Raw genomic sequence first — 19,470 nt, 5'->3', positions numbered from 1 at the left:
CTAACTTCACCTATAAACTTAAATCTATAACTAACAACTACTGTACTACACTAAATCTATAACTATATAACTACAACAATATCTAAACCGGGAAGTAAAAGCTTTGTTATTACACTCATGTACCTTAGCGAAGATTTTAAATCTACTGTGATATATTTCACAGTTCCTGTAATACCAATGGGGTCTGTTCCCTCCTTTATATAAATACATTATGCCATCACAGTTAGCAAGCCACATTCTGCTCTCAACTAACCTCCTAATGAAGTCAATGGGAGAGATATCCAAATAACAGAGCAGAAATAGGCCCAGTAATGGTTACTATACATTAGTACATTCTGAAGAGATTAAACCCCTGTGAAATTATTATAAGCCACACCACCATTATATTATTTCTAAGAAATATGGAGCATTAATGGGTTTGATTCCAAGTGTACTTTTCAAAATGAGGATACTTTTCAACTCAGTAAAGAACCACACTTCACTGAACTAGACTAGAGAGGATTATTAACCTGCACTCTGGACTCCTCAGGCACTGGAATGTGTCTTTATTTGGTACACTTCATTCCTACAGTCTTCCGAGCAAGATAATGTTATCATATTACTTCAAGCCTGTGAGTGGCACTGCTTGACAGCTAGTGAACATTTTGCAAATAAAGAGTAGTTTTAAAGTTTTTCAGCTAGACTTTCTAAGAATTATGCAACACACAATAGAACAGGAAGCTCTGCCTTAGCTGTTCTTAGGTTAAGGACAATCTGAAAGTCCATCATTAATTCTTTTTTTCCCCTTCTTACATCCATCACTTCATCTCATTGCACCGTATAGGCAGCCTAATTAAATTTGCATGACAACATGAGCTTTTAGCATGTATTCATTAGTCTCATTAATGAGTACGTTTTATAAATTGCATTATAAACTGTGCCTTTTAAAAATCTGATACTCAGACCTCTGATCCCAAGGAGTCATGACACTTCTTCCTGTTTTGAATTAGGTTTAGGCTTTTATGCAAGTATGGTACAGCACCAGAAATATTTTTTTAACTGTTCAGAGATACCAGGGAACTTACTTGACACTCTCCTACTCTAAACATCTGATATATTTAACTAAAGAAAAGACTTAATCTTGATATGAACCAAGACTTTCATTATGTAGAGACTGTATAAGGTATGCAAATATTGTTAGTTTTCATTAAAACTAGGAAACTCATGAAACTTAGAGCAGCTATTTGAAGTGCATCACAAAGTTTTCTGGTTAACACATGAACCACAAAGTACTGTAGCATCTATAGATATGATATAATATATCAAAATAGCAAAAAATAAACCCCCCAAAACATCCATCTAAACGTTATCTTTTAAACATTCTGCCAGCAGATGAATGTCTAGTGCATGACAATTACGTGTGTCTTTCTGGCTATCCACCACACATTTTTTTTAAAGCTTGTCAAATATAAAAACACAACAGCATTTTAATATATAGTCATTTACACACAATAATTCCTGTTTTAAATCTATCATCAGGCTTAATTTTAAAAACAAAATACCTTCTCAGAATTAAAGTATAAAATAATTTATTTAAAATTATCATAATTATAATCAACATTAAGTGAATGAAAATGATGTGTATGAATTTTCCCCTTTGAAAACAAAATTTTACCTTTGAGGGCAGTTCTATCACTTTTAAGGATTCAAAGTACAATATTTGTGAAGTGTTTCTGCTAGTACTGTCCTCTAGTGGAGAAATGAGAGATTTAAAAATGAAGCAAAACAAAAACAATCCCCTGCCCCCACCCCAGGCTACAGCAGAGAATCAAAATTTCAAGGTTATAAAGCATGAGAATGATTATCTATCACAGCTGTTCTCAAACTGTGGGTTGGGACCCCAAAGTGGGTTGCAACCCCATTTTAATGGGGTCACCAGGGTTGGCTTAGACCTGCTGGGGCCCGGGGCTTCCACACTGGGCAGCAGAGCTCAGGTTACAGGCCGCCTGCCTGGGCTGACACCCTTAGGCTTTGGCTATGGTCATCCCGCCTCGGGAGGTGGGGCTCAGGCTTTGGCCCCCCTTCCCCCCAGGGCTCGGGTGGGCTCAGGCTTCATTCTCCCCTCCTGAGGTTGTGTAGTAATTTTTGTTGTCAGAAGAGGGTCGGGGTGTAATGAAGTTTGAGAACCCCTGCTCTATCACAAAGATACCTATTGGATTTTGCTTTTCTATTGAACTTTTACTTGACTATATCATGTTTTTTAAACTGTAGTCAGGTAGAGAAAGAGAAATAGTGGCACAGTAAAATATGATAGCTCAGCTAACTGTTGTTAGCATACATTTCCATGTCTTTGTGCCATCTCTAACAGCTTTTTGCTAAATCAGTCTTGTAACCTGCACTCTTTAGGCAGAGGTTTACTAACAAAAATTGTATACACATTAGAGATCTCAGGTGCCATCAGCTCCAGTACTCTGAAATCCCGATTCTAATAGGTATGGCTGTACATTATGGGGCAGATTGTGATGGGATGCTGTATAGATATGGAGAGGGGAGGTGGCGAATGGTTTAGGAACCTCCAGCACACATACATATGTATGCACATATACAAACTCAAAGGGAAAATCCTACTGGCTTTATTGTGCAGCTGCCAATGGGCCAATATTCAGTATGGTTGTGCTGCTTAGGGAGGCTGGGAAACAAAGGAGGCTTTTCAGGTCCAAGCATGGAATGGAGTGGAGCATTCTTTGTGACAGCTGGAAGGTGGGATCGGGGAATGGGCGTGGTGTGGCCAGTGTGTCTGTGACCTGGGCAAATCCACTAGACCAATAGTTCTCAATCTTTTCCATATTGGGACCCTGCTGAGGACCCCTCTCATTTAACAACATGGGAAGGGAAGGCAGGTTGTGATCTGCTGATGTGGTTGTGATTTTTCTAAGGATTGCAACCCCCAAGTTAATAACTCACACACTAGACAAATCGCATGTGGGGATGGGGCTAGGGGTTATAGATGCTACCACATCTCATTGGCTAGTGACTGTGGCTTGGCTGCACAGGTGCTCTGCTACTGAACTGGGGAAAGAGTATTCCATTCTTGACCCCCTCAACAAACCCATCTGTTGCCCTCAACCTCATGCAAAGGCAATATAAAATAATTTCATAAGGAGAACCAGAATTTCATGTAGGACCTTGTGAATTCAGACCATCTTGAAAAGCGGCTTCTTTGTGTTTCTGAACAAGTTATGCCTTAGCTTCAGTAGCTAATACCATTGCACCTTTGGGAGATGTCCTAGACAATCTTCTCTTTGATGGTTTCAGAGCCACAAACACGAGGGGACAGATCTTCTGTCTTGGTTGAGCTGTGTTCAGTGCAAGACCGAAGAGGGGAGATGGGGGAGAAGAGGGCTTTCTGCCACTTTTAGTTCTCTGATCCTAGAGTCAACGGGGGACTAGTCTGGCCACTGGTGTAACTTAGGTATATCTGGCAGACCAAGGTTCCAAGCGGCCATTCTGGCGGGTGTGGATCACCAGAGTGCATCGGTGTGTTGGGGCTGAGAGACAGGTGTCAGAGTTGGCATAGGAACTCCTTGCCATTTCAATAGTCCTCAGCTATGGGAATCCCAACATAGATGTTTACCTCAGCTTTACAGCCTCTTTGAACCACCAGAGCCAAATGTGACTAATTCCCAATAGTATCCTCTTCTAGTCTTATAACAGCTATAGTATATAGCATTTGCCTCTTCAAGCTCTTTAGAAACATTAGTGCTAAGCACTACAAATGGCTTAAAGTCTAATATATACTAAAAAGATTTATTCCATTTAATGCTAGTTTTGATCTGTACCTTACTTTTGCCACAGATTAATTTAACGAATAAGTATCTCATCAGTTTTTAATTTTACACTATTGCTTTTGTTTCTTGTCATCTCTGTGGCCAGGTTCATGTCAACAGAAAGCAAGTTTCCAGTGAAATCTATACGTAGGCAACCTGGTGAATCCACTAAAAACTGTTCTATTAATTGTCACACTAGAACTGGTCATTATGCAGAACAGGCCTGACAGTTTGTAGATCAAAATCTAAATATTGGATCTGACGCTGTACTGTTGAGGCCAACCATTTCTGACAGTCTCTGCAGTGTGATAAACACCGTCTGCCTACAGTCCCCCTGTATTTGAAAGTTACGACAAACATTTTACTGGAATGTAAATAACTGACATCATGACTGGTGCAGCAATGGGCTGCAAATTTATCTAAAAATCAAGAAAACAAAAATGCTGTTTGACACTAAATAAATCATTAGTTGCCACTGGGGGAGCACTTTTTAGAGGTCATAAATGTGCATCAATCTTGAAAATAGTAGTGTAAAAGTGAAAAGTGTAGGCACTTAATATATAGATTCAAACACTTCTGAAATTGAAAAAATAAACATTACTAGGGGAATATTTTTTCTTCTCTGAAATCTGCTTCCTATATGGAGAAAGACATTAAATGGTACAAAATTATTTTCTTCTTAAATTTAGTAGGGTAATTGAAAAATAGGTAACTGGAATTTTTTGTTGCAATATGTACAGTTCTTATTAATGATGTACAAAGAAGAAATAAATGTGGACTAAGTAGTTATACCATCCTTAAGTTTTAATATCAACTTTAATATGGAATTATATGTATAATTATTATTTATTAGTAGTATTTTGGTAATCTATAGAAATGTCAACTGACGTTAGGGCCCCACAGTGCTAGGCATTGTGCAAACACACAGTAAGAAAATATCTAGACTGGATCTAGGATGGATCTAGACTGTTCTCAGTGGTACCAGATGACAGAACAAGGAGTAATGGTCTCAAGTTGCAGTGGGGGAGGTTTAGGTTGGATATTAGGAAAAACTTTTTCACTAGGAGGGTGGAGAAGCACTGGAATGGGTTGCCTAGGGAGGTGGTGGAATCTCCTTCCTTGGAGGTTTTTAAGGTCTTGCTTGACAAAGCTGTGGCTGGGATGATTTAGTTGGGAATTGGTCCTGCTTTGAGCAGGGGGTTGGACTAGATGACCTCCTGAGGTCCCTTCCAACCCGGATATTCTATGATTCTATGATCTCCAAGGCAGTAGGAAAACAAATCAGTGCATATAGCGTATGTGGACATTGGATTATTTTCCCTAATATGTTACAGCAATGTGCCGCATGTATTAGAATGTAGCCCTACACTGAAACATTTATTTACCCTTCAGGCAATCAAAGTTCTATAATCTTCATTTCTGTTAAATCGTGATATGAAATAAACAATCAACTTCGGGACAAATATATTTTGAATCTGCATGTAAAATAATCTCATACTGCATTTGATCCATGCTCTCACCTCAGACATTTTAACTATTCTTGATTTCTACTGAAAACAGCACCTTCCAGGTAAGATTTTCAAAAGCGCCTAAACGATGTAGTCTTAGGTGCTTTCAATTAGAGTTCTGCATATTCACCGCTACTGAAATTCAGGCCAATTGATTCTAATGAGATTTTATCTGAGCCACGTGTTGGTCACCTTGCCTTGGATAAATGCTTTTGGTGGAACGGGCAAAACTTTCCTATGCAATTCAGTATTCTTGTAAATCACATTAAACAGAAACAAACAAACATACAACCCATCTCTTCTCAAGCCATATGAGAAACGCCTTTGTTATATCAAAAGTTAACCATGATTAGTCAATAGGAAAAAACACTTCAGTACTGTGCAGGGATACCAAGGATCACAAAGTCCCTCCACAAGAATGTACTGAATCTGGATAAATGTTTTATTTCACACCAGAAAGAAGTAAGATGCAAACAGTTTTTGCATAGATTTAACTATACTGATTTAGAAACTGATGTAGTAAATTCATCCCTAGTGTGGATGGAGCTACAGTAGTATAAAGTGCCTTTACTGGTTCAGCCTATTTCTGGTAATGTAGTGAAATAAACTGTTTTTATATATGCAGTACAGAGGCAGTGCTAGCCAATTGGGGGCCCTAAGCAGGAATATTTTTGTCCGCCCACATAATAAAAAGCGAATAGGGAGCTCGCTTGACCTGCTTGGGGCCCTAAACAATTGCTTAGTCTGCTTATGCTAGCTCTGGGTATATAAGCACTTTTATTCTGTGGTGTATAACTGTGGCCACATTAGGGGGTTACACTGATTTAACTATATTGCTTTCTAAATCAATATAGTTAAATTTGTCTACACAGAATTTTTTGTACGAGCCTAAAGAAGAATGGAGTTAAGAAGGAAGTACACAAAGCTTGCTGAGACATGGCACAACAGACTTTCAGAGATAAGCTGAAACTTTAAGCTGACAAGTGGACAGAAGTTCTATTAGCCTTTAGGCTTAGAAACACTTAGTCTGGGCTGTAGGTAATATTTCCATACTTTGTAAAACAATAATTGTGTCTGTCTAGTGGCTCTCCTGTTGCCTCAACTTAGATGAAGTTAATTGCTATTTCATTTTGTCATTTTCTCTATTTAAGAAATGCCAAATCAACTTTGCAGTGATTTATGATAATTTAAAAATTTGTGTGCGGTGAATGTTAAACTGGGGATACCACTGCTGGGTACCTCGGAGAGAAAAAAATTATTTTCTTAACTTCAAGGAGATGGAAGCATGAGAAGGGGTAATGGCTTAGGTGCTTAGCCAAGGTCACAAAGGGATTGCATACCTTCCCATGCACTACTGCAATAAAGCAGGCATAGGCCAATACGAGCACATACGACCTGAGAGGTGCCAGGTCTACTTGTAAATGTCAGTTACCAAATGAAATACAAAATTATTTTTTTTCTCAAAGTGCATCACAATACAATTCTGAAAGTGTACTTTTAACAAAGATAATTCTTGTTTATAAGACAGCTTAATATAAATGTACGGCCTCACTCTGTATTTCTTGCACACTCAAAATTCCTATTGCCTTTGATGGGAGACCTGTAGAATCAGGCCCGTAATGGCTAAACAGATGAAATTAAAATAAAAAGTTATGTGATGAGAGAGACATTTTAGTCTATGGGGTCTCAAATGTCAATTATATCTCAGTGGGCTTTGGAATTTATTCTTTGGCATCAGCTAAACTGGTGATTTTAGGGGGCCCTTGATAGAAGGAGAGCTTAAGCTTGATATAGTTTCCAAGATGTTGTGAAGGGTGTGAGGGGCCACATATTACTGTTTACTGGGGGCTGCACACAACCTCAAGCCAGCCTTATTTGTTATTGCCTTTATTGTGTCCATTACTGTGTTTTTTCTTTTATGTTTATATGCACACACATATATATATATATATATATATATATATATAGAGAGAGAGAGAGAGAGAGAGAGAGAGAGAGAGAGAGAGAGAGAGAGAGAGAGAGATNAGAGAGAGAGAGAGAGAGAGAGAGAGAGAGAGAGAGAGAGAGAGAGACTGATGCTTATATAATTTCTCCCCAGAGTTTCTGCCAGTCAGGATGTGAATATGCATAAAAACTGTGAATTGCCTTCCAATAATATTATGGTCTATATAGTCTGAGTGTTACAGTTTGTTTATGTAGTGCAGTGGTTCTCAAACTTTTGTACTGGTGAGCCCTTTCAAATAGCAAGCCTCTGAGTGCGACCCCCCTTATAAATTAAAAACACTTTTTTATATATTTAACACCATTATAAATGCTGGATGCAAAGCAGGGTTTGGGGTGGAGGCTGACAGCTTGCGACCCCCCATGTAATAACCTCGCAACCCCCTGAGGGGTCCTGACCCCCAGTTTGAGAACTCCTGATATAGTGACTGGTAACTTTACTCTCCTAGCTCTTTTTCACTGGATGAAACTTTGGGATGAAAAGTTAGGAACATACAGCGATTTTTAGAATTTTGAGTTTTGTTAGATGTTATTTACAGAAAGCAGCACAGAGGAGCACTGAAAATATCTAGTATAATGAGGCAGCTATCCAGTAAATGCTGGTTATATCCAGCTGGTTATATCCAGTAAAAACTTTATAAGTCATAAGTTTATTCTTTAGCACCCTTTAAGTTTAGGTTTTACTTTTGTGATTCATAGCTGGAGAAAGCATATACACATATACACTTTTTTTTAGTAGAGTACTGAGATTTCACATACATTTAATGTACCTTTCTGTGTATTCAGAAGTTCTGCATCATACAAGTTAACTTCATATTAACATGCTACAAAAGTCACACAATTTTGATGCAAGCAGATCCACATTATACTGCAGCTGAAAGAGCGATATATATTTGTTTTTGCTTTAGTGAATGTCTTTACCTCCTAGTGGCTTATAAATATTGTACTGGATATGGTTTAAAATATGATATAATTTAATAAAAAAGAAAGTAAGGAAAAATTTAAATGGCGTAATGATATTGAGACATTCTCCAGAATATTACAAAAATCAATGAAAGATTCTTGCATTTTACTTATTTACTATTACCTAAAATAATAGCAGCTGAAAGTTTTATTTAAATGGTTTTAAAAAATCCTTTATTTCAGTGGTGAAATTATATAAGAATATTTTTGCCCTCATTGTTACTTTTTAAAGTGAAGAAAAAGCATTTAAGAAGCTACCTGTTTGAATACTAAGCTTGAAATACAGCACTGATTCCCTTGAACATATATTCTTTCAATCAATATGAACTGCTAGCAGAAGAAACATTCAGCATGAAAACTGTTTATACTATGCCTTTAAAGGGCTTTGTGAGAACTATTTTATTTTACTATTTTTTTATGTCGCTACTTGTAAGTCTGAAAGACTTTTAGTAAGTGGCAAGGAGCTATTGTAGTGAACTCTGTCCTCCCTTAGGGCAATTTTTTATCCAACCCAGACCATTAGCAAAGGTAAATCAATGTAACCAGCTCACACACACTGACAGCTTGTGTGGTTCCCACTCCCTCACTCCTCCCCCTACATCAAGGTATATTTTTATGCTCCCTGGGGAAATTCAATTAACAGTGTCAGTCTCCTCCTCTCAGTCAATGACTGACACCATCAAGATTCTTTTCACCACCCACTGACATGCAAGATGTGTCCGCTGATTTCTTGACTCACAAGTTAACAAGAGAATTACAGCCTACTTCTATAAATGACTATATATGATCTGTGTCATAAACACACTGACAGCTACCGAAATCAATCTTTCATGACCCTATTGATTAGGACACTCAGAAATAATGAGACTTCACTGGTGGCAGGGTAATGCCTAGAAAAAGAAAAAAAATGAGGCCTTGCCTATTAACTCCACCAAATTTATCTTTTCTTTCCCCTTTCCCCATTGTAGAGCCTACTAGCAACAAAACATTATACAGAGTTAATAATCGATGTTTAATTGTACTTCATGTGTCTTTTTAAAGAACATTTTCAGGAAACTCCTAAAGATGAAAGGTTGCATGCAATAACATAATTACTGGTTATTATTATGCAAGAGCATCCGAAGGCCGCATAGTACTAAGCACCTGACAAACACACAGAAATATCGTGGAATCGTTCATATTCGTAAGACAATGATCAGACTCCTACAGTTTGAAAGGAAGTGACAGTAAATGGATTTTTCTTATGATAAAAATTTGAAACTGAGAACATGGCATAAACTGTTTCAAGAAAACTACTAAACTTGTTAATCAGCTCAAAGTAAACAGTAAAATACTGTGAGGAACGGTTGATTTAAAAATGTGTGTGTATCACAGTCAATCTTCACTATTTAGATAAACATGACCCTAATAAGAAGATATGATATAATTTTTGCTCTGTGTTGATTATATTGGGCAACAGCTGGCCCGCAGTCTGCATGGTGTACAGCAAAGTGAGACACTTAGTTTTTTTTCTCTATGACTACAGATGTGAAAAAGCAAACTGCCTCTCACAAGTGATATTTTCTAAGGATTGGTGGGAGAGCATATACAGTGTATTCTATTGCTGGAAGATCTCTTGAACAATATTGTCCAGAGGGAGTAGAAAACTGTGTAATAGGACATAGGATTCTGTGGAAGAGAATTTATGCTTATTACTTTATTTTGATTTAAACAATATAAAAAAAGCCTATGGTTCTAGACACCATGCTATCTACAATAAAAACTGTCCACAACAATGAAAACAGAAAAGCTTCCCCCCCATACATAATATTAGTCAGCAAAAATACACATTGCATAACAAAATCTCCCCATCACTTAGATTCCACCACAAAATCCCCCCATCACACACCTTCAACCTTCCCCTAAAGGCCTATTCAAAAAAGACAAGCTTTGAAGCATGTCCTGAAAAGTTGACACATTTGTGCTGTTTCAGAGCAGATTCGGGACTGAATTCTGAAGTCAAGGGGCACTCTTGGTCAGGGCTGGCTCTGGCTTTTTTGCCGCCCCAGGCAAAAAAGCCTCCAGCCCGCCGCCCCCCTTCCCCCCTCTGGCGGGGAGTGCGGCAGGGGAGGGTGCCGAGCCCGACCGGGGCCCCGCTCTTCCCGACCGGAGCACCACAGGGAGGGCGGTGAGCCTGGCCGGGGCCCCGCCCTCCCCGACCAGCCAGAGCGCCGGGGGAGGGCTGCCCCGCTCTCCCCGGCCGGCCGGAGCGCTGGGGGGAGGGCGGCGAGCCCAGCCGTGGCCCCGCTCTCTCCGGCCGGCCAGAGCACCGCGGGGAGGGCGGCGAGCCCGGCCGCGGCCCTGCTCTCCCCAACCGACCGGAGCGCCGGGAGGAGAGCCTGTCCGGGGCCCTGCTCTCCCCGACCGGCTGGAGCGCCGGGGGAGGGCGGCGAGCCCACCGTGGCTCTGCTCTCCCCGGGTGAGCGCCGCCCCCCTCCAGGTGCTGCCCCAAGCACATGCTTGGAAGGCTGGTGCCTGGAGCCGGCCCTGCTCTTGGTGAATGTTCTGCCACAGCCTCCTCCAAAATAGGTTCCAGTTCAAGGGCTTATGCTGATCTTATATACATCATTATTGCACAGGAAAAGATGCAATCTGTCTGGCAGGCAGGATCCAGGCTAATTAGGACTTTAAAAATCAACTTTAACGCCTTAACTCCTACTGTGAAAAACCCATTTTTCTGAGGGGAAAAACCCCAGTAAACTTTTGAAGATTTTTTTCATTTTTAGAACTTCTATATCTGAAGTAGTCACATAAGAACATAATTAAAATTTTTTAAATTATAAACAGTAGACTCTAATTTCAATCTGTGAAAGAACACATTCTAAAAAGTTAAAAGTGAAATGATGTGAATATCAAGGTTCTTGCTGGGCCTATTAAGAAACAACAATAAAGTTACAGAACTGCCTTGGCATTAGAGGGGAAGGGGAGCACGAGGAGATATTGTTGACTGGAGAAAGGAGTAGTGGATAGTAGATAAAATCAAATATCAGTGGATACTGAAGAGATTGGGGAGTGGATGAATGGATACTGAAGTAAGTGGAGTGTAAACTGGGAGGAGGCTTGGTTTCTTAGAATGTAGCTATTTCTGAAAGGTAGCAGGATAACTGATAAGATTTTATATCAAGTTGGTTTGCTCATCTTATTTTTCCAGTTTTTAGTTATGCACAGGGTTGAATTCACTAGGGGCAGGTCAACACTAGAAGCGCTACATTGGTACAGCTGCGCCTCTGTAGCACGTCTGGTGAAGACGCTCTAAGCCGATAGGAGAGTGCTCTTCCATCAGCATAATTACTCCATCTCCGCGAGAAGTGGAAGCTATGTTGGCAGGACAGCGTTTCCCATCGACATAGTGCCGATGTGGATAATGCTTAAGTCACTGTAATTTGCGTTGCTCACGTGGGTAACTTTTTCCTGAGTGATGTAAGTTAGATCAACTTAGGTAGTAGTAAGAAGAACAGGAGTACTTGTGGCACCTTAGAGACTAACAAATTTATTAGAGCATAAGCTTTCGTGGACTACAGCCCACTTCTTCGGATGCATATAGAATGGAACATATGGAACTGTAGTCCACGAAAGCTTATGCTCTAATAAATTTGTTAGTCTCTAAGGTGCCACAAGTACTCCTGTTCTTCTTTTTGTGGATACAGACTAACACGGCTGCTACTCTGAAACCTGTCATTAGGTAGGAGTGTAGATTGGCCTTAGGTGGCTGTTTCTTATTGTAACTGTAGTAAATGCAAAATCAGCTGATAAATATAATGCCGTCAGGTGATGATTCTCCAAGTAGGACACATTCAGAGGCATCATCCTCACGGATATGCAATTGTGATGATAATTTAAGTCCCTATAGACTTTCAGTATCTCATTAACATCATCTCCATTCCAAAGTAGTGGAAGTTCAAAAATTCTTTTGCACCCATTATCTGGTTCATAGTTGGTTGCCTAAAAAAAAGGAGGATTATTGCCCTCACTTGTCAATAACACTCAGAACTCTCAGGAAAATTGTTTCTCTACATTTGCATCCAACTACTGTAAGTATATTGAAATTTGCAATGAATATGAGAAGTACTTTGATCAAAAGAGAGCACACATTTTACAAAACAATGAATTCTACAGAGATACTAAAATGAAAAAAGCGGTAAAATCAAAAAAGCCCTGTGAGGAAGCCAATAGGCAGCAAGTGCAGATCACCGAGCACTGGTATCAGGGCCGGCTCCAGGCACCAGCTTGCCAAGCAGGTGCTTGGGGCGGACACTCCGGAGAGGGGCGGCAGGTCCAACTATTCGGTGGCAATTCGGCGGATGGTCCCTCACTCCCGCTCGGAGCGAAGGACCTCCCGCTGAACTGCCACCGCAGATCGCGATCGCGGCTTTTTTTTTTTTTTGCGCCGCTTGGGGCGGCAAAAACCCTGGAGCTGGTCCTGACTGGTATTGTATGCTCATGGCGAGATGATCCACTAGCAAGCAGGCCTCTGCAATCTACACTAGCTTCATGTAGAGCACATTACAGTAGTCCAATCTAGAGGTAGCATGCATAATGGTAGCAAGGTCTGCATCTATGAGGAAATGCTGCTACTTCATCAAATGTAAAAGTTGTTTTGACACTACCAAATGCACCATCTCTCACACACACAAACACCAAGTTCATTGTACAAACCCTGTTTATTTGGGGTGAAGGAAGCAAATGTTATTCATATATGCACAACTGCAACTTATCAAGCAGACAAAGTATTTCATACCATGAGTTGAGAAAAATCTGCCTAAGTTAATGCCATTACTCTGATATGCTGCTGCCAATATTGCCACAGGAAGAAAAGTGCTATTTTCACTACATTTACATTATTGATAGATTTTCCTTTGTTTTCACACTGCCATAATGATTCTCCCCATGCACTAACCTAAACTGGTTGGCTTGGTACTGTTTATGAATGCAAAAGAAATAGAGGCTATAAAATTAAAAATAGCTATCGATATGGAGGGCAATTATGGCCAATTGTGGTGTTTGTGGCTTTTGCGTATGTGGACAAAACAGGACTGCATCCATCCACAAAGGCCACTGAACAGCATTCTGATAGTTACTACTGACATGGAGCCCAGTTTCAACCAGTGCCTAACTGCTGAAAGGCTCCATATGTCATCCGATCCACTGAGGCAGCAAGTATCCTGCAATCTGGTATATTTGTATAATTTTAAAGCATTGTTTTAATAACAAGAAACACAGGAGTTGGCATATTGCCATCAGGCTCTGCGCTACAGCAAAAACATGCAGCTGGCGGCTAGTTCCCCACTCAGGAAAAATCAGTATCACGATGACGCTGCTGGATGTGTACTCCTTCCAATTCCAGCAATAGCAGAGAGAGAGCTGCTGCCAGAGAACAGCAGAATCAATATTTTAAAAACACCACGCATTTACAGAAATTGAATTAGTCATTAGCTTTTGGAATTCACTTCTTTGACATCTGAAGTTACTACTGCTGGTAGGGTAGCTGAGATCCCAAGTGTCCCAACAATTTTTTAAAATTTATTATGTAAGGTCCAAATCTCAACACCACTCATTTCTTCTCATGGATTTTTAAATGCATCACTTCCCAGCTACTCTTAACTAGTAGGGCTATGAATAATACTCTCACATATAGGGTTCAGTAAATCTGATTGGAATAAATTCAGAAGTGTTTGGATGGAACACAGAACTTAGTTTTGCACAAAAGGAAATATTATTTTCTTAAGATATAGGGTATAAAACTTTCCATTTTCTCCCTAGTTAAAAGTTTTTAAATCTTACCTTTTCTGCAGTTAAAAAATATAAATCAAAATGAAAACTGTTCCTTTCTCTAAACGGCCAAGGTAAAAATATATCTAAAGACTGAATTGATAATATTAATATTCACCCGAGGACAGAAGAGAATAATAAAGAGTTAGAGTATAATTTGTAAATGACAAATCATACTAACAGCAATCTTTGCCTGGATTCTCCCAACCCCCTTATTATTATACAGCAGTTCCACGTCCACCACACACACGCACACGTCTGGATGATTACATCTGAAAGAAGATATGCAAACTGTGGAGAAGGGAGCTGGGTTTTTTTGTACCATGATTATTTGTTTGTGCTATTAGAACGATGATGGGCTCACAAATATTTCAGTGATACTGACATACTTACATTGGAAATCACTTTTTATTTTAAGTAGTTTAAAGACCATGTTTTAAGAATAAGAATTATGGAACCCGCAGAAATGTTCTACTCTTTACAGATCCCATTAATGGTACTTAACATACAGCATAAAGATATTAAGAAAACCTTTATGTGTATATGGTTGTATTCTACAAAACCATACAAGCTCCTTCTGAACAAAGTATTGTAAATTCCATAGCCTATTTTTATGTTACATTTTCTTTGTATTCTTCAAAATATTACCACTTGTTTTTACTGTCAGGCTCGGTGATGCAAATGGTTAACAGCCAATTTATTATGATTGTATTTATTAGAACTGTACTCGTACTTCATATAAAATAATTCAGCTTTTAAGATAATATTCTAGGAGAAATGTCTTAGGACATATTATATATCACTTGATATTTCTTTAAATAGGAGTATGTATGATCGTTGTGTCTTCACTGTAACAACACTTTGTTAATGTTTTCTTTGGGATGTGTGCTTGGCAGATTCTCACTATAAACTTTGCCATTTGGGGCTAATGACTACATGATCTGCTCTGAGCCTCTGCAGCAGCCCAGGAAGGGTTCATCACTGTCCTGGATTCCCTGTTTCCTTTAGGGAGGAAGCAAACTGTCTTGGCTTATACTATGCTGCCGACTGGAGAGAGAGGGAGCAGAATCAAAGCTCCATCTACTCTTCCCATCATTGGCTATCTTAGTGGGGAGCCACCTAGTGTGCCAGCTTTTGTGAATCCCATTCTTAGGCGCCTATCTCCCTCCATTTACTGTACATGGAGTCTGAGTGCCTAACTCAAGCTTTGTGAGTCCCACTGACTTTCTAGGCACCTAACAGTTAGGTGTGGCAATGCTGAGCGTTGCAATGCCTGAGTTCCTCTGTGGAGCAAGCCCTTACAACTTTGTATCACCAAGTAAGCTGGGTCATGATTTGGACCTTAAGTAGCAACTTTCCTCAACACAGCATGAAACACTGCCCACATTTTATATTGCTAGGTCCTGTGTGTGATTTTTTCCTCCCACCTAAGGTATCTATTTGCCAACATATCTGCAGAAATTTGTGGGAAATTTATGGATTTCACATAGATAATCATCATTAATGGACATTGCTCATATAAACCCCATATGCATGTGTAAGAAAATAGAATCCTATTGTATTATAAACTTAACACACAAACACACATATACACACACGTATATATATGTATTATATAATATGCACTTTCAATGAAATCATCATCTACTGAATCTTACTCTTTTATAAGCAAATATATTTAAATAAACTGCTAATTTGTTTCCCTCAAATTGGTTTCATGGTCTACCACTAATATAAGTAGTTATGTAAAATAAGAAATACATAATTGCTATAAGATATCAACTGTAGTGAAATGACTCACAATGAATCTGTTTGAGACACTGATCGGAGGAAAATTTATGCACATTTATTTTTGATTGTTGTTATTATTTAATTTATTGCAATATAGCAAAATTAGCAGTGGTAAGAGAAAGAGACTTCATGCTCTTTACAGTTCTATAATTACAGTGTAGATCCTTAAGTATGATAAGGGCGAAATATAGAAAACAAACCAAATTTTGCCGTGAGTAATGGCCTCATTTTCAAAACATCATTTAAAGCGTATGTTTGCAATATTTCTTGAAAACAACTATAGCTACTATTCCATTATCTGATTGGCACCAATGCTAAATAGAGCAAAGATAAACTATATTCTCCTGGTAAATATATATGCAGCATTGGTTCAAATGGAGCACTCTAGAACACAGATATGTAATATATGCTTGCTTGCCTTTTATCAGAAGAATTCAATTTCTTCTTAGTTCAGAAGAGTTCAATTTCTTTTATACAATAATTAAACTAGAATTGCTAAAACTATGATTCATCTTATATAATATTGGATCAAATCAAAATAAGCTTTTGAGTTATAAAAGTTATATTGATTGTTTAAAGAATTCTTTTTTTCTCCCTTACACCATGAGTTAATGGAAGAGGGTACTATTAATTGCACTAATGATATCCACTTTTGGAACTTATTGAATAACAGCCTGACCTTGAGAGCTATTGAATACCTCAAACTCCCACTGAAGTTATTCACACCAGTGTAGTTGAGAACAGAATTTGGCCTACTATCTTCTATTTTTGAGTAATCACTTATGTGAATACAGATTGTATTGCAATTTCCATGCTACAAGAACCCTCGACAAAATGATTGATTCTACTGTAGCTATTAAATAAAAAAAAAGCATTTCTACCTATACTGTGCAACATTGCTGTAGACCTGAAGAAGATCTCCGTGTAACCTTGAAAGCTTCTCTTTTTTACCAACAGAATTTGGTCCAATAAAAGATATTACCTCACATACCTTGTCTCTCTTTCAACCTATAACACAGTCATGAAACAATGTACCATCACAAAGCTGACACAGGATTTCCCAAGATACCTACTACCACCATAATAATGGAAATAATGGGCTAAATTCCTTCCTGTCATACAGTCCAGGAAACCCCATTGGGTCTGATACTCAGTTATTCCAGTCCTGTGGTTGGGGCAGGAATGAAGGGGTAATTAAAGGTAAATTTAAGTCACCTTTGTGCTCCCTGTACTCTGGGGTCATTCAGGAGCTTGCCTGGTCCCCAGCATAAGTTGGAGTAACCTCAAGGCTGCTCCAACTTACTCTCTGCTTCCCATGGCCTCTTACAGGCTCTGGAAATCAGAAAATAACCACAGTATATGGAATTTCAGCCATGCCCCCCTTCACACCCTGACCTAACCCCTATACCTGGGGTTAGGTCAACTGTAGAGCCCCTCTTCTAGTTTTATACCAGCCAGGGGAGCTCTCTGCACTGTGGATATTATATGGGGCATTTCCATCCATTTAAGGCACTTTTACACTGCCAGAGTTGTGTAAAGCGGTCAATGTAAATAAGAATCACGCCCATTGGCTTCAATGGGTTTGCAGAAGGTGTTAAGACAAAATTTGGCTAACATAAGTGCCATTACTTATGCTGTAGAATGGTGACTTACATTGCAATGTGCCACATATAGCATGCAGTAAAACACAAGGGAAACATAAAAGGCTTGCCAGCGGAAGAGGAACACCTCACCCCTCCCAAAAACACCAACCCAACATATCAGGTCTGAGACTTCACTGCTTTGCACTTTGTATGTTTATTAATACCTGTGCAAAGTGCTGATTTGACAGTATTTTACTCTGCACTCATTTTGCAGAGGTGTAAAGGACTACACATGATGCAAGGGAGAGGAGAACTGGCCCATGTTCTCCAAGTGCCTGATCCAAAGCCCACTGATATCAATGGAAAGACACTTACTGACTTCAGTGTATTTTGGATAGGCTCTAAAAGAAGATATAGGCAAATTATTTAACTGGAATGTACTATTTCAACCAGTGAAAATTTTCACTTCAAGTACAAAGAAAAAAAAGGCAAACTAAAGAGAACTCTTCAAACTTCAGTTCTTTGTAACATTTCTAATAAGAAATGGGATACTTCCTTCTTAGCTTGCGAGTATCAGTAGCAATATAAACCATACTTCAATTTCACTTTGACAGCAATAACAACATAAATGTTTTTTTCCTTTTTGCTGAAAACCATCACTCAGTACTGTTTACCCAAGCAGTCTGTTCCTGAGCTCTGTGAGCCACTATACTTGGTAATATAGGCAGCATGATGTCATTTTAACCTTCTAACATGATGGGAAAGGAAACACAAATGGCAACCATTCCTATGGCAATGTAATAATTGTATTAATTGCTTCTCAAAAATGGACAAGAGGGAGGAAAATGAGAGAGGCTTAAAAGATACTAACTACTCTAAACTGAATGTTGTGAGTTTGAGAATTGCTGTGCTAAAAAAGTAAAAACACAAGTCCACCAGTGAATCTGAAAGCTTATTGTGAAAGTAACATGATCATTTGAAATATATACAGGTTAAGGGAACAAAAGATTTACAAGGCTAGATTTCTCATTTATTTGGAACCTTCTGTGCCAGTCTGGCAATGTAAATAAGCCAGAGAGCTGCTGAATTTTCCTAGCTAAGGATTCTCCTGATGTAAATGATTGCAAGCTGGTGCAGCTGTGGGGGGCAGAGTGAGAGCACAAAAGGGAGCAATAACCTGCCAACAGTAGAATTCAAATACCTCAAACAGCACCACAGCCAAGGCTGCTCTACCCTATGTTGGGGTTATAACCAGTGCAGAACTGGCCTCACAATCAAAGAGTCGTGGCTGGCTATTCAGCCCCCGCAGCTGCATTCAGAGGATAACAGGTATATCTAAGAATTTAGGCCACATTCTTTCCTTAGTCTATATTTGTGACTGGCAATCCATAATTGTCATGGTTGGTATGCACAAGCACTGAGTGGAGGACTTCTACAGGACTTAAATATCGTTATTTGAGCATTTGTGGAATCTGAATGAACTTGAAGTGAAGGAATATTTGCCACAATTTAATATAACATAATATTACACTTTGTGACATGGGTCACAGAAAATTTTGCTTCTCTAACTTCCATCAACTTATAGATTTTGGCAGATATGAAGTTACTTATTCAGGTTCATAAGACTTGCAGCTGGCTCCCTACTTAAATCTGGCAGTATTCTAAAATATCAGGAAAAGCAACTGGAAAAAATCCATGTCAAATCCATCTGTTTAAACTTCGTTTACTTGTGGTAACAGCATACACATGTCTAAAGTTACTGATAAACCACAGAAAGCTTATGTAATCCTGTTGCTATCCAAAACTAAAAACAATATTCATCTTCATCTAATAACCAGAGAAAATCACTGTACATATGAATCACGTGTGCAGTGGTGGTCTTTAATTTATCTGTTAAAAAAGGGCGGGGACTTTCACAAAATTAAGAAAAGGGGAGAAATGTACTCCCTGTATCTCAGGTTTATTGGAAAAATCTGTTTAAACAGTAAAAGAAAAAAAAATCAAATTATA

At 39.0% G+C, this 19,470-nt stretch overlaps 1 protein-coding gene across 1 annotated transcript in view; it reads right to left on the bottom strand.

The window, feature by feature from the left end:
• The window catches only part of SCAPER (S-phase cyclin A associated protein in the ER), a gene marked incomplete in the record, with an annotated part of 368,987 nt that overhangs the window by 124,317 nt on the left and 225,200 nt on the right, over positions 1 to 19,470 (bottom strand).

The sequence above is a fragment of the Trachemys scripta genome, chromosome 10, assembly GCF_013100865.1.
Source record: "Trachemys scripta elegans isolate TJP31775 chromosome 10, CAS_Tse_1.0, whole genome shotgun sequence".
Classification (NCBI taxonomy): Eukaryota; Metazoa; Chordata; order Testudines; family Emydidae; genus Trachemys; species Trachemys scripta.
The sequence above is the reverse complement of the archived record's forward strand: the minus strand, read 5'-3'. Positions and strand labels throughout refer to the sequence as shown.